The sequence below is a fragment of the Aphelocoma coerulescens genome, chromosome 20 (assembly GCF_041296385.1).
Source record: "Aphelocoma coerulescens isolate FSJ_1873_10779 chromosome 20, UR_Acoe_1.0, whole genome shotgun sequence".
NCBI lineage: Eukaryota > Metazoa > Chordata > Aves > Passeriformes > Corvidae > Aphelocoma > Aphelocoma coerulescens.
In genome coordinates, this window is record NC_091033.1 from 5,015,139 (window position 1) to 5,027,145 (window position 12,007).

Here is a 12,007-nt window from a genome sequence, read left to right on the forward strand (position 1 = left end):
GAAATAAATTGCAGTGATGCCAGTGATGTTTGTAAGAGCATCTCAGGCCCTGCACTGATGTGGGGACCAGGAAGAAAATAACCCCTGTTGCTCTCACACCTCTGTGCATCACACACTGTGAAAGCAGAGCAGGAGCAGGGGAGAACCTGTGGAGAAGTGGGATGAGGAGGGATGGTCGGTGGTGTTTTGCAGGGAAAACATCAGCTGTGAGAATGAGTCAATCCAGCCACGGCTCTGCAGGACTGGGCTGGGCACTGGTGGGGTCGGGAGCCCAGGGAAGGGGCTTTGGACCCCTTGGGGCAGGGGCTTTGGACTGGATGCCATCTCTGTCGCCATCATCTCACCACTGAGATGTGTTTCTGAGCCATTCCCATTAACAAGGCAAGCATCCACGCAAGGAATCCAGAGGAACTGTGCAATCCTGCAGGAAAACTGCCCTCACAGCCAGCAGAAAAGGCAGGCTCGTGCTGAGAGTGGAGTCCTCCAGCACCCAAACCGCAGAGCCCAGCCAAGCCGTGCACAGCTCTGTTGGTCCTAGAAGACAGGTGAGTGCCCATATTTCCATGCAATCCACAGCTTGCTGGACAGCCAAGCCCTTTGTGGCTATCCAGGGCTTACCTCCCCATGTCCATGACACACCACCTCTCCAGAAAAAAAGAGTTCAGGTGTTATAGCTGGACACATCTCAAAATCAGAGAAAGCTGAGGGGGGCACAGGGCACCCTTTTATTCCCCTGATTTCTCAAGCCCCTGATCCAGCCAGCAATATTCCCTCAGCCCCCTGTTGTTCACCTCTGAAGCCTCAAGCCTCCATCTCCATCAGCCCGAAGACCACCCTCGCTCCTTTCCTGCTGGAAAATCCATTTGGGGTAATTCAGCATGGACAGGCAGGACCAACAGAACCCTGCCCACGCCTGGCCAGAGGCTCCTTCCCACCAGGGAGAAACAGGGAGCTGCTCCACAGGTCCCCCTCTCCCCTCAAGCCCCCGTTCCCCAACCGCCTCTGCCTAATTAGAGGCCAGCTTTGAACTGCCTGTGTATAACCAGACCTAATCTTCAAACTGAATATATTTAATGGGCCTGATCTCCATAATGGCTGTGTCTGAGGCCCTGGATTTCAAAGCAGCTCCACTTAACGGGACTTTGTCTGGAAGCTGCAACCATATAATAGGGCCTGGTTCTAACCCAGGAGTGTTTAATAGGATCTGATGTTTAAAGAGCATGTAACTAATTGGACCTAATCTTCACAATCCTCCTTTCCTCCCCCTCTCCTGATGTTTTTCCTCCTCCTTTGCTGCTCTCCCTGCCTCCAGCACAGAGGTTCCTCATCTCTGTCATGGCAGATCCCCACCTTTCCCAGGAGCCCCACCAGGATCATGAGCTGATCTCACAAGGATCATACCAAAGTCTTTCAAAACCCTCCAGGGTCTCCCAGACAAGCTCCTAATTCCTGCTGCAGTTCCTCTGCTCTCAACATCTCCTCCTTAGGAGCTCGCTCAGGCCTGGCTTGTCCCAGAGACACAGGCACAAACCCATCATTAAAGCTTTGTTTAAACAGGGAGGTGAAGAGTGGCCAAAAGATCCCCAAACACCTGATTTGGGGAATGGAGAACACACGGGGGTTTTCTGTCCTTCTCTGCACCAATCACCAGGCTCAGACTGTTTTATTTCAGTATTTCCCTCTCTGGTGCTGTGGTAAAAGTTGCACTCTTTGGAAGAAGACTCCTCTGCAGGAGTAGCCAAAATGTTCTGGTTTTGAGAATTGTAACTGATTGCCTGAAACAACAAATCCCTTTGCTTTGTCATTTATGAAATTGGAAAAAATATATAAAAGGTTTTCCTATCATCCCTTCTTCACAAAGGTCAGGCATGAGGAGTCAGCATCTCTTCCAAGCAAAGAAGCCACAAAATACACACACACAGTTTGTAGAGCAGCTCTGATCAGTCCCCTGCCCATCTGCACCCAAGGCTCAGATGTGCCCACCTCGAAGGACAGCAAACCTGTGTCTCAGTTTCCCCTGCCCTTGCTCCCTGCAGTGCTGTGAGAGAACAAGAACAGGAGGAATTTGTACTTCATGGCCCAGTACTGTAGGACCTTCCAGCAGTGCTCCTCAGACCCAAGAGGAAAATATTCCTGATGCCAACTGACCAAGAGAAATTAAAGCAGAGAGAAACCAGGGGGTGTTCTCAGCAGAGAAGCTGTGGCTGCCCCATCCCTGGAAATGTTCAAGGTCAGGCTGGATGGGGCCCTGAGCAACCTGGGCTAAGAGAAGTGTCCCTGCCCACGGCAGTGGGGTTGGAACAAGAGGATCTTTAAGGCCCCTTCTAACCCAAACCATTCTGTGGTCCAGAGGACCAGGAAGGATGGAGCATGCAGATCCTGAGAGCGAGGACACCTCACATCTCCGGCCCCCCCTGATCAACCCTTCCTCCTCTAGGAACACTCTCCTAGCTCCCTGTGCCAGCTGCAGCAGCTCCCCAGGCAGGGCAGCCCAGCTGGGACCGTGCCAGGGGGTTATACACCCCCATCTGCCCTGTGCTGCACCTTCACCATCGTTCACCACTGCTGGGTATTCCCGTGGAATCAACCCACCCTGGTTTATTTGCAGCTGAATCCAGCTCTGGCACTGCCCTGAGATTTATGCTCCACACAAGCAGTGACAGACAGCAGGGTTGGGAGGTTAAGGAAGCAATATTTCCAGAATTTGCATAAAACAAGGGCATTTCATAATTTAGCTGATGCAGATTTGGATAAGATGAAATTGTTGGCCATTTTATAATTAGATGGCTAATCATAAAATAACCTTTGCGAGTCATCAAAAACCATTATTACACAAATGAATTCCTGCTTGGTACTAAACTTACTTTACCCTCGTCCTTGAGGAGCAGAGACAGTAAAAGACGACCTTTTTTTTGATAGAATTCATTCTGCAGCCAGCCCCACGATTTTACTGTGTTTTACGGATCACAAATGCTTAATCAATAATGCAGTGCTTTCGGGAATGATGTTCTTTCTCGTGTCTCTGTCTGGAATTGTTTGGCTGGCTGCTCACAAATCTCTTGACATGGATTCATTGTTCTGGAGATACCTTTCCCTGCATCTCAGGGCAGATTCATCAGCTGAGCTGGAAGGAGTGGGAAGGTTTATTGGGGTAAAAAGAGACATCATGGCAAGCAGGTAGAATCATTGCTCTGGGTTTGCTGGTCGACTCGTCAGGTTAATGAATGGCCCTAGAAAGCCATTAAGTATGCAGCTGCTGGAAGATCCCTTCTTCAGCAAATAAAAACAAAGCTGGGGCACCTCTTCCCACACGCCAGTGCTGCTTTTCTCAGAAAACAAGGATAGGAAAGGCAATTGCTGCCCCCTCCAAGCCCAGGAACCCTGTGCATCTCAGTGCCTAGCTGCAGAGATGATGTTTCCCAGAAAAGCAAGTTTGCCTCCCCAGGGGTTTCCCTACTCTTAATTTCTGTCCAGTTATAGAGGCATGGGTGTGTTGCTCCATTAGAGCTCAAGAGGGGGGATCCAGCATCCCCAGCACAGACCCCCACACTCACCTCCCCCATATCACGTTATTTCTCTGCCCTATAGGGTTGTTGTGAGAACTGCACTAAGCATCACACAAAACAACCCTACACCAGCCCTGGGGATCACTCAGCTCCAGACCAGCCCGGACCCAAAACTCACACCAAGCTTCAGTAGCACCCTGGGCTCCTGTCACCACATTCATCCCAGCACCAACAACTTCTACCACTCAGGCTTTGCTTTGGGATCAAAGGCCAAGGGAAAGAGGCACTTAGATCAGGTACAGCTGTCTGCAAATGGGAAAAATAGGAGAAAGTGGCTGGACATTTTTAAATCTGGAGTCAAAGCAACAGCCATGGTCTGCAGGGCAGCACCTGCCCAGAGAAGGTGGTGAGAAGCTTCCCTAGGAATTGTCTCTGTAAAATAGAACCACCTCATTCCTGTCCTCTCTGTTTAACTTTCCGTGCTCATTGTAAGAGGAGTTAACTGTTGTAGCTCAGCCCTAATTTGTGTGCAGTGTGTAGCAGGTACTGACCGTGTTTGACTCGGCCACCTGAGTAAATGTTGGATCTGCTCACGCCCCATGGACAGGCAGCAGGGAGAGAAGGCTCTGTCAGGGTCTGGCTCATTACACAAAGCACCTGAGACTGCGTCTCTCCGGGTGATCTCAAAGCACTTTGGCAAACAGCAATTAACCCAAAGCCCTCCAACACCTCCACGGGCATGTGGGGCTGAGCAAATCCTCAGCTCACAGCAGCGCAGCAGGGAGGAGTCAGCAGGGGCACCAGAGGCTGCAGATCCCTGGCCACCCCCTTGTCCCCATGGGGTCACACCCCATCACTGCTCCCCACAGCAGATGGGTCATCCCACTCATCCCTCAGCATACCAACCAGCACCTTTAGACACCATTTCGGCATAATCTGAACCAAGACCTTATCCCTAGCTCTGCTGCAGCTGCTGGGATGAACCAGGGAGAAGCAGGACACACAAGGACCAGCAGGCTGGGGAGCCTGCAGCAGTGGGGGGCCCTCAGACTTCCATCCATGCAGCACAGAGCTGCTGCAGAGCATTGACTGCCTCATCAGCTGTGCAAACAGAGCGTTTCAAGGTCCAGCACACAAGCCCCTTCTCACTGCAGTACACTTATATTTTAATTAGCAGCTTATGGGCTGATTACCCTGTTGTTATCCGTGGCACTGTGTATCTGGGCTGGCGGGCTCCCAGCAGGAAGCTGGGCTCCAGGAGGGCAGGCAGGGAGCCCACACTCACTGCCCGGAGCTCCTCAGAGGGCTCTGCTAAGTGCACCCACCCCACCACCATACATTGCTCATTGCCCTGGGGCTGCTTCCTCGGGGGTGGAGGAAAACGGAGGTGAGAGAAGCAGCAAAGAGCCTCTGTCAGACTGCTGAGACATGAGATGTCCCCAGCTCCTCAGCTGTAACTCATCCCTGCAGCACATAAGGCAGGCAGTTCATAAAATAACGTGAGGCTTTGGGGGCTGGGCCATCTCACCCCAAAGCTGTCAGTTACCTGATAACACTAAAGTCTTATTTTTATCCTAAATAAGAGGGATTGAATAAACTAGGGCAGGTGGTGGAGGAAGAGGATTAAGTCCATAAACTTCTTTTTTTAAAGACAAAAAAACTACTTTAATATGTGGGTCATACATCATTTACTGCCACACACCTGCCCACATCTGCACACTGCAGCTCAGACATGCCCATGATCCTCCTCTAAACCTGGTGCTAATCCTAAAATCCTAAAAACTGTTGACCCATCATTATTAATTAGCTTGCTTGCCAAAGCACACAAGAAAGATGATCATGTTATTAATCTCTGTGCTACCTGCTGTGATGCAGTCTTGGGCAGGGGGAGCCTGACAGAAAGGCTACGGAAGGATTTCCCTCCCATACCCCCCAGCAGCACCTCAGGAATCAGCTGCTCAGCCAGAGCAGAATTCCAGCTTGGAACTCGACAGTGCAGGATAGTGTGTCACCATAGCAAGCATGTAATAAACATAATTATAGAAGAAACTTATGATTATTCAGAAGAGCGTGTGGGCAGCAGCGAGCAATACATGATGTAAAAACATTTCAGTAACTGCAGCAGAGCTTTCCAGATCTCCCAGATCCATATTTTATGAGAAGAACAGACAGAGGCATCAGCAGAGGGGCTAACAGAGCTCCCTCTTTAACCTCAGTACTGCCACCAAAAGCTCAGCATAAGCAGGGTTTGCTGACACCTCCTGCCACGAACATGTCTGGGTGTCACGGAGCTGATGGCACCCAGCTGTTTCCTCCCAGGTTTGTTTCCAGAAATTTACTTTTTCCTGAGGAAAAGACGCACTGGTGCCTTCCCACTTCACTTTGCCTCTCCCACCACCCAACAGAGACACCCCAGTGGGGCGCCGGATGAGCAAACCACTGGCAGCAGCAGATGGGAGGGCACTCAGCTCATCTGGGAGGACACCAGGCTCTGTGACACAGCCCCAGCCTTGGCTGGGAGCCCCTCTGGGCACACTGGAGAACATTTTGGCCCGTGGCCTGAGCTGCTTCCAAGCCCAGGCAGGCTGGTGCTGTGTTGGATTCCCATTATTTATGGTTTGGGCGATGGGAAGCGCTACCAGACACACACACTGCACCACCACGAGCTGATGTGGATGCCTGGGGCATGTTTCCTAACAGAGCTATTATGGATTTAAATGATAGCATTTTCCAGGCACTTGCAGCAAGATGTTTTCAAAAGCCCCGTGTGCTAAGCTGTAGCTGAATAGCTGAGTGATCTCCTGCAGAGATGGGGACCCAGAAAGAAGGAATTTAGTTGATTCCTTATCAGCAATACCTAAAATGGCGCCTTTTTTTTTTTTTTTTTCTAGAAGAAGGAAGAAGAAACAGTTTTTCTTAGAAACAGCAGCTTTGCCTTCCCGTCCAATGGAGAGCTGAAGCCCTTTGTCCTTACTGCACCCTCCCACTGTGCTCTCACCAGCTTCCCACCCTGACCTGGCTCCTTCTCCATTCCCAAAGTCCATCTGATGTCCTGGAATCATCCCTGGCCCAGTGCTGTGCCCACAGGGGCAGGAGAGGAGAACGGTCAGGCCAGAGTCAGATGGACACCAGTAAAACCCCCAACTGGAATCTTGAAAAGATATGAGGGAGATGGAGAAGGTTTTGCATTTCAATGTGGCTTGTCCTGATAGCAGAGGAAATTCAGCAGGTCTCCAGCCAGCCACAGAATGCTCAAAACACCCACGACAGACACAGCACAGCCTTTTATCAAACAGAAAAATGCTCACCTCCCTTCATTTTATCTTCAAAGACACCTCTCGAGGTCACTTACCCAGGGAAGGCAACAGGAAGAAATACACAAACATTATGCTTCAGAGTGGCTTTTTTGACATAAATACTACGTGTGAATCCCCTTCCTGACCCCGAACCAGGGCAGCTGCATGGGGACAGCTGACAGAGAGCACCCAGAGAGCATCTCCCAGGCATTTACAGCTCAACAAGCCACCTTCCCTCGGGTCACAGCCTCTGCCTGGGCACAGAGAGCCAGCACAACACCAGATCAGGCCTTCCTCCTCGGGATTTCACAGCTTTGGTGGGGTCTGGCTGGGTTTGACCTGGCAAATACCTGTCTGGAGGAAAGTGCTTTGTAAGAATTTTGTTGATGTGGTGGGAGGATACAAGAGCCATAAACACCAGTCTGGACAGAGGCTGAGGGCCAGGAGTGATCAGCCCCAGGGCTTTGGCCAGGGGGTCCCCATGAGGTGGGAGGCAAAGCAGGGCCCTTCCTTTGACACCAGCACCGAAAGCACCATGAGCTGTGCCTGAAGGCAGCAAAGGATTACAGCTTTTTCCTCCCGTTCCTCTTCCCCTCTCCTTCCCCAGGAGCCGGTGTTTCCTGCCAGTGCCACAGCTCTGAAGCCACACCCAGCAGAGCTCACCTGTCCCTTTACCCAGGAGGAAGCAGCGCAAACCAAGAGCTGGAAGGTTTTCCAGCCTGCTGCCTGTCCCTGCTCTAGGGCTGTGCTCCTATTTACCCACTCCTGAAATGGATACAGCAGCTCTTCCCTGTGCAGGCTATCCAGCACGCTGGGAAGAGCTCTTGATTTCATGGACAAGTATTTATAAGAAGTTCATGCTGGAGCCTGTGCTTCACCTCCCTGTTTTATTTTTAAGCTTCGTTTCATAGAGCTCAGACAATTCTTTCAAGGTTCCCATGAATGATCTTTATCCCTTCTGCAGCTCATTCCAATTCTGTGAATAAAATCCCTGGGTGGCCCTGAAAAAAAAGAAGAGAAAAAGGATGACATTTGAAGTGAAGTAAGAAACTGAAAGGAGAATATATTTTTAAAGAAAACTCACAATTCTAACAGCAGTAAGCCATAAACAAGAGTGTTTGGCACCTGTAGATGTAGATGCCAAAACCCTGTGCAGGGAGGGGTAAAAAAGAGATGGAAGGGGGTTATCTGCAGTTCATAGGCAGAGGGACTGGGGTTCTAAGGAGGGAAAGGTCTGAGCTGCACACACCTTTTATGTCTCTCACAGGGCAGGGGAATGACCTTGAGGTCAGCTGGAGCACATCAGGGATGACACAAGCATCAGACCGCATGAAAGCTGCCAGAAGCAGAGATCCTGAACTGCCCTACCTCAATGAGCCTCTCAGCCCCATTTTTAACTCTCTTCTGCAGGCAGGGAGGGACCCTTTCCACTGGCAGTTTTGGGGCATTTCTTCTCTTCTTGATCCACTCCTTCCTGTAGCAGGGAAGCTCATTTCACCAGATTGCCAAGAGTCCTTCCACCCACCTACATCCTCATCATGCCCTCCCTACTCTTCACCAGTTTCCATCCTCCTGGGGCCTCACGGATCAACCGGTGCCTCTTAGCCCACGCCAAAGCCATGTGGTGACAAAGGCTGATGTTTGCGCTTATTGCCCAAGATGGGTCTGAAGTTTGTGTCGCTCCCACTTTGATCCCGAACAGGAGGGTGTTTGCCCTGCCCTGGGTGTTGCTGTGGCGATCCCTGCTTCACTCCTGCCTTCCCCAGCCGCTCCAGGAGGGAAAGGATGCGCTGCTTCGGGCTCATCCAGCTGCTCCACGGCGTGGCAACACTCCCGCTTAGTGGCAGGAGCGGAGAATAATCCTTCAAACCAGAAATAACTCTAATTAAAGGGACAAAATGATCTCCTGGCTCAACGCGGGTCCAACGTGTAGAGCTGGGTGTTAATCCAGCTCCATTTCCACGGCGTGGGACTTGGAAAAAAGGTTCCTGGAATCCAGAGAGGGGGAAAGGATTTTCTTCCTTGCGATGGAAGGATGCTGGGTGCTCCCCTGAAGGCAGAGCAGGGTGGGCTTTGCAGGAGGGGTCAGGCAGGGTCCTCACACATCCCCTTGGCCGCAACAGCCCAGGATGATGAGCTGGGAGGAAACCCCGGGGCAGGATAGAAACCACAGCAGGGAGGGCTCCAGAGAGCTGCAGGGATTATTAGGCAGAAATTAATCTGTAAAGAAAACTTAGCAACAGTTAGAGCAAATATTGATTTTGTGTTTGTCTGCTTCTGCAGGGCCTGAGAAATAGCAGATTTAGACATTAACTGGGCTGTTTTGGCTTAATTCAAACCTCGATTTACACTGACCCTGGGAATAGATGAGTACATCAGCAGAATTTAATCTAAAGTTATTATTTTTTATTTTTTTCCTCTTATCTGGTCCTTTTCTGCAGATCTGACAGCAATTTTGTCACTGTTACCTGCTGTACAATTACAGATAACTCACTTTATTTCCACAGCCAGACACTGGGCTCTCCCTTCCCTAATCGACTGACTTAGGCACTTTCAGCAGCCCAGTGCCCCTGGCTGAACTCAGGACTGGGCACAGCACAATGGTACCAAAAACCCAAAAAAAAAACCCCAAATCCCACCTTTAAAGACATCACTGTTGTACAAGGCATCCCATTCCCTGGGCTGGCTGCTTTGCTCAAAGTCAAAGCTTTGGGTGAGATTTCCAAAACTGAACAAATTTTGAAAAACTCTAGGAGGGATTAGGAATGCAACATCAATTTATTTCCTACAGCATCTATTTAGTGTCTTGGGAAAACAAAACAAAACCAAAGCTAATGCATTTACAAACACAAACCCACTATAAAGTATTAGATTTTCCTCTCACAAGCTATTAGGTCACCAGGTCACACATGACCCAGGTGGTGATTTTGGCCACTGCCAGCTACCCTTGTACAGGCCAGAGGCTGCCCATGGCCAGGGGAGGTGAGCCTGTGCTTGCCCCCTGGGTAGTTTTGCCAAGTCTTTTCCCAGCAGGGGTTTTAACTCCCTGAAATTTCTGATTCCTAACATTTTTCCAGTGAGAACATTTATTTCCTCACCCTGAACCCTTTGGTTTCCACAGCAAAATATTTTCCCCTGACCTAGTACCATATTTTAATATTTGATTATTCTGTTCAGGCAGAGATGAAGAACTGCAGTTTTCTCACTCCAGAAACAGGGGCAGGCAGGATTTTAGGTTTCCAAAGCTCAGTTGTTTTCCTGTCCAGCTGCAGCCAGTTGTTAGCACAAGTGGTCTCCATCTCTTGCAAAACCCAGGAGCTGCTCAGCTAATCCTCAGCACATGTCTGCTCAGCTAAAATCACCCTTTTAATTTCCCAAACCTCTAAGCCCACAGGTTAGAGCGTCAAAACAAGCACATGGGAAATTTTACAAGGTTGTTGCTGAGCTATTACTCAATGAATACCATAAGCAAAGGCAGGAGAGGAGGCACTTTGCTGCTGTCAGTAATCCCCGGGATCAAAGCATTTTTTGGCAAAGCAGAAACCCTGGACACCCCACACCAACCTCAGCATCCCCTTGCACTCCTCACAGGGTCCTTCCCTGCACTGAGCTGTGATAAAGCCCATGGAACATCACTGAGGTGTAACCAACTAATATTTAGCTACTAATGACCCTCTAATGGAGAATTTCCTCTGCTCTGTGCCACCACACCTGTTAATGAGGAGCTACCAAAGGGCAGCAGGGCAAGGCTGGCTTGCAGCAGGAATTGCAGCCAGGTCAGCAGCGTGTCCTGCCGCAGCTGCCAACACCTGGGGAGCACCAAAGCCCTGGAGGACAAACAGTGGATCCTGTGCCCACAGAGCCCTTGCTGTGCCAAGGCTGGCCTTGTACCCTGTTCCCCAGCTGAGCCCCATCAGCTGTCTTTTTCTTGTTTTTCCTTCAGATGCAAGAAACGCCCAAAATACGAGGAATTACACTATTCACCACTTGTATTCCTCCACAGTCAGATCTCTCTCCCCACGGGTGTGGAGCCACAGGCCCCTGTGAGCAACCTGCTGTTTGCACAGGCTTTAGCAGAATTAGCTGTGAAAACGAGATAAAAAAGCTGTGAAATCCCTCCAAGCAGCAGGAAGGAGCCCAGCAGCTGAGAGCCCTTGGAGGGACACAGAGCACAGCAGCTCCCACACTGCTGACCCTGGGGCTGTGTGAGCTCAGCACTCCTCAGCCCCAACAGGCTCCATTTCAAAGCCAGACTTACCAATAAAAAACCATGGATGTCCTTTTTTCATCTCCTTGCCCTATTATTTTTGCTTTCCCCAGCTTCTTTAAGGCCTATCCCAGCTGGAAACAACATCCTGTTAGCAGTCAGGGCACTGCCATGGCCCAGGAGCTCCAGCTGTGCTATTCCCTTCCCACTCCTGGTAGGAATCAATCCTTTTTCCATGTCTGGACTCAAACAGGGAGTCATCTGCTCTGTTGTGGAATGCAAAATACCGAAAGATAAACTTCAAAATCAAGCAGCAACATGGGGTTTGTGCAGCAAGTTGGGCCATGGGAGTGGATTCCTCCCACACACAGCCAATGCTCCTGGAACACTTTCATCCTGGTTTTTCATTTAAAGCTAAATTAAACATCCAGATTTTCCTTTGTGAATGAAGGTTGGGCAGCCTGAGAAGGCTGTGTGAGGCTTCACAGGGACATCAGCCAGGGACAGGGAGCCTTGGACTGAGAGGGGTCTCCACCAAAACTCCCTCTCAGGGTCTCCAGCTCCAGTGCAGGAGCTCCACAGCCAGCAGGAAGTTCAACCTCTATGAAACTTTTACTGGAAAGAAAGCAGAGCATCCAAACTAACAGGAAAAACAAAGCCAGTGCAACCTTTTTTACCCCACCTGTAGAACAATGTCTATTCCTGGGCCCCAGGACAATCAAGCCAGGCTGGCAACCTCCACACTAGTAGGAGCATCATTTTCAAATTAAAAGCTAATTATCTTTTTACCTATTAACTGTGCTGGGCCTTGGTATTTTTCTGCCCCTCAGTCTTTCCCCAGAAATGTTCTGCAATGCAGGACTGCCTGGATTTGCAGCCTCAGAGAAGCAGTTAATATTCTCAGCCTCATCCTCCTCTAATTTGGGCGCAGCTCTCAAACAGAGGTGCCAGGCTCACACCATGATTTATCCTCCAGCAGCCCCTGCCTGCTCAGAGCT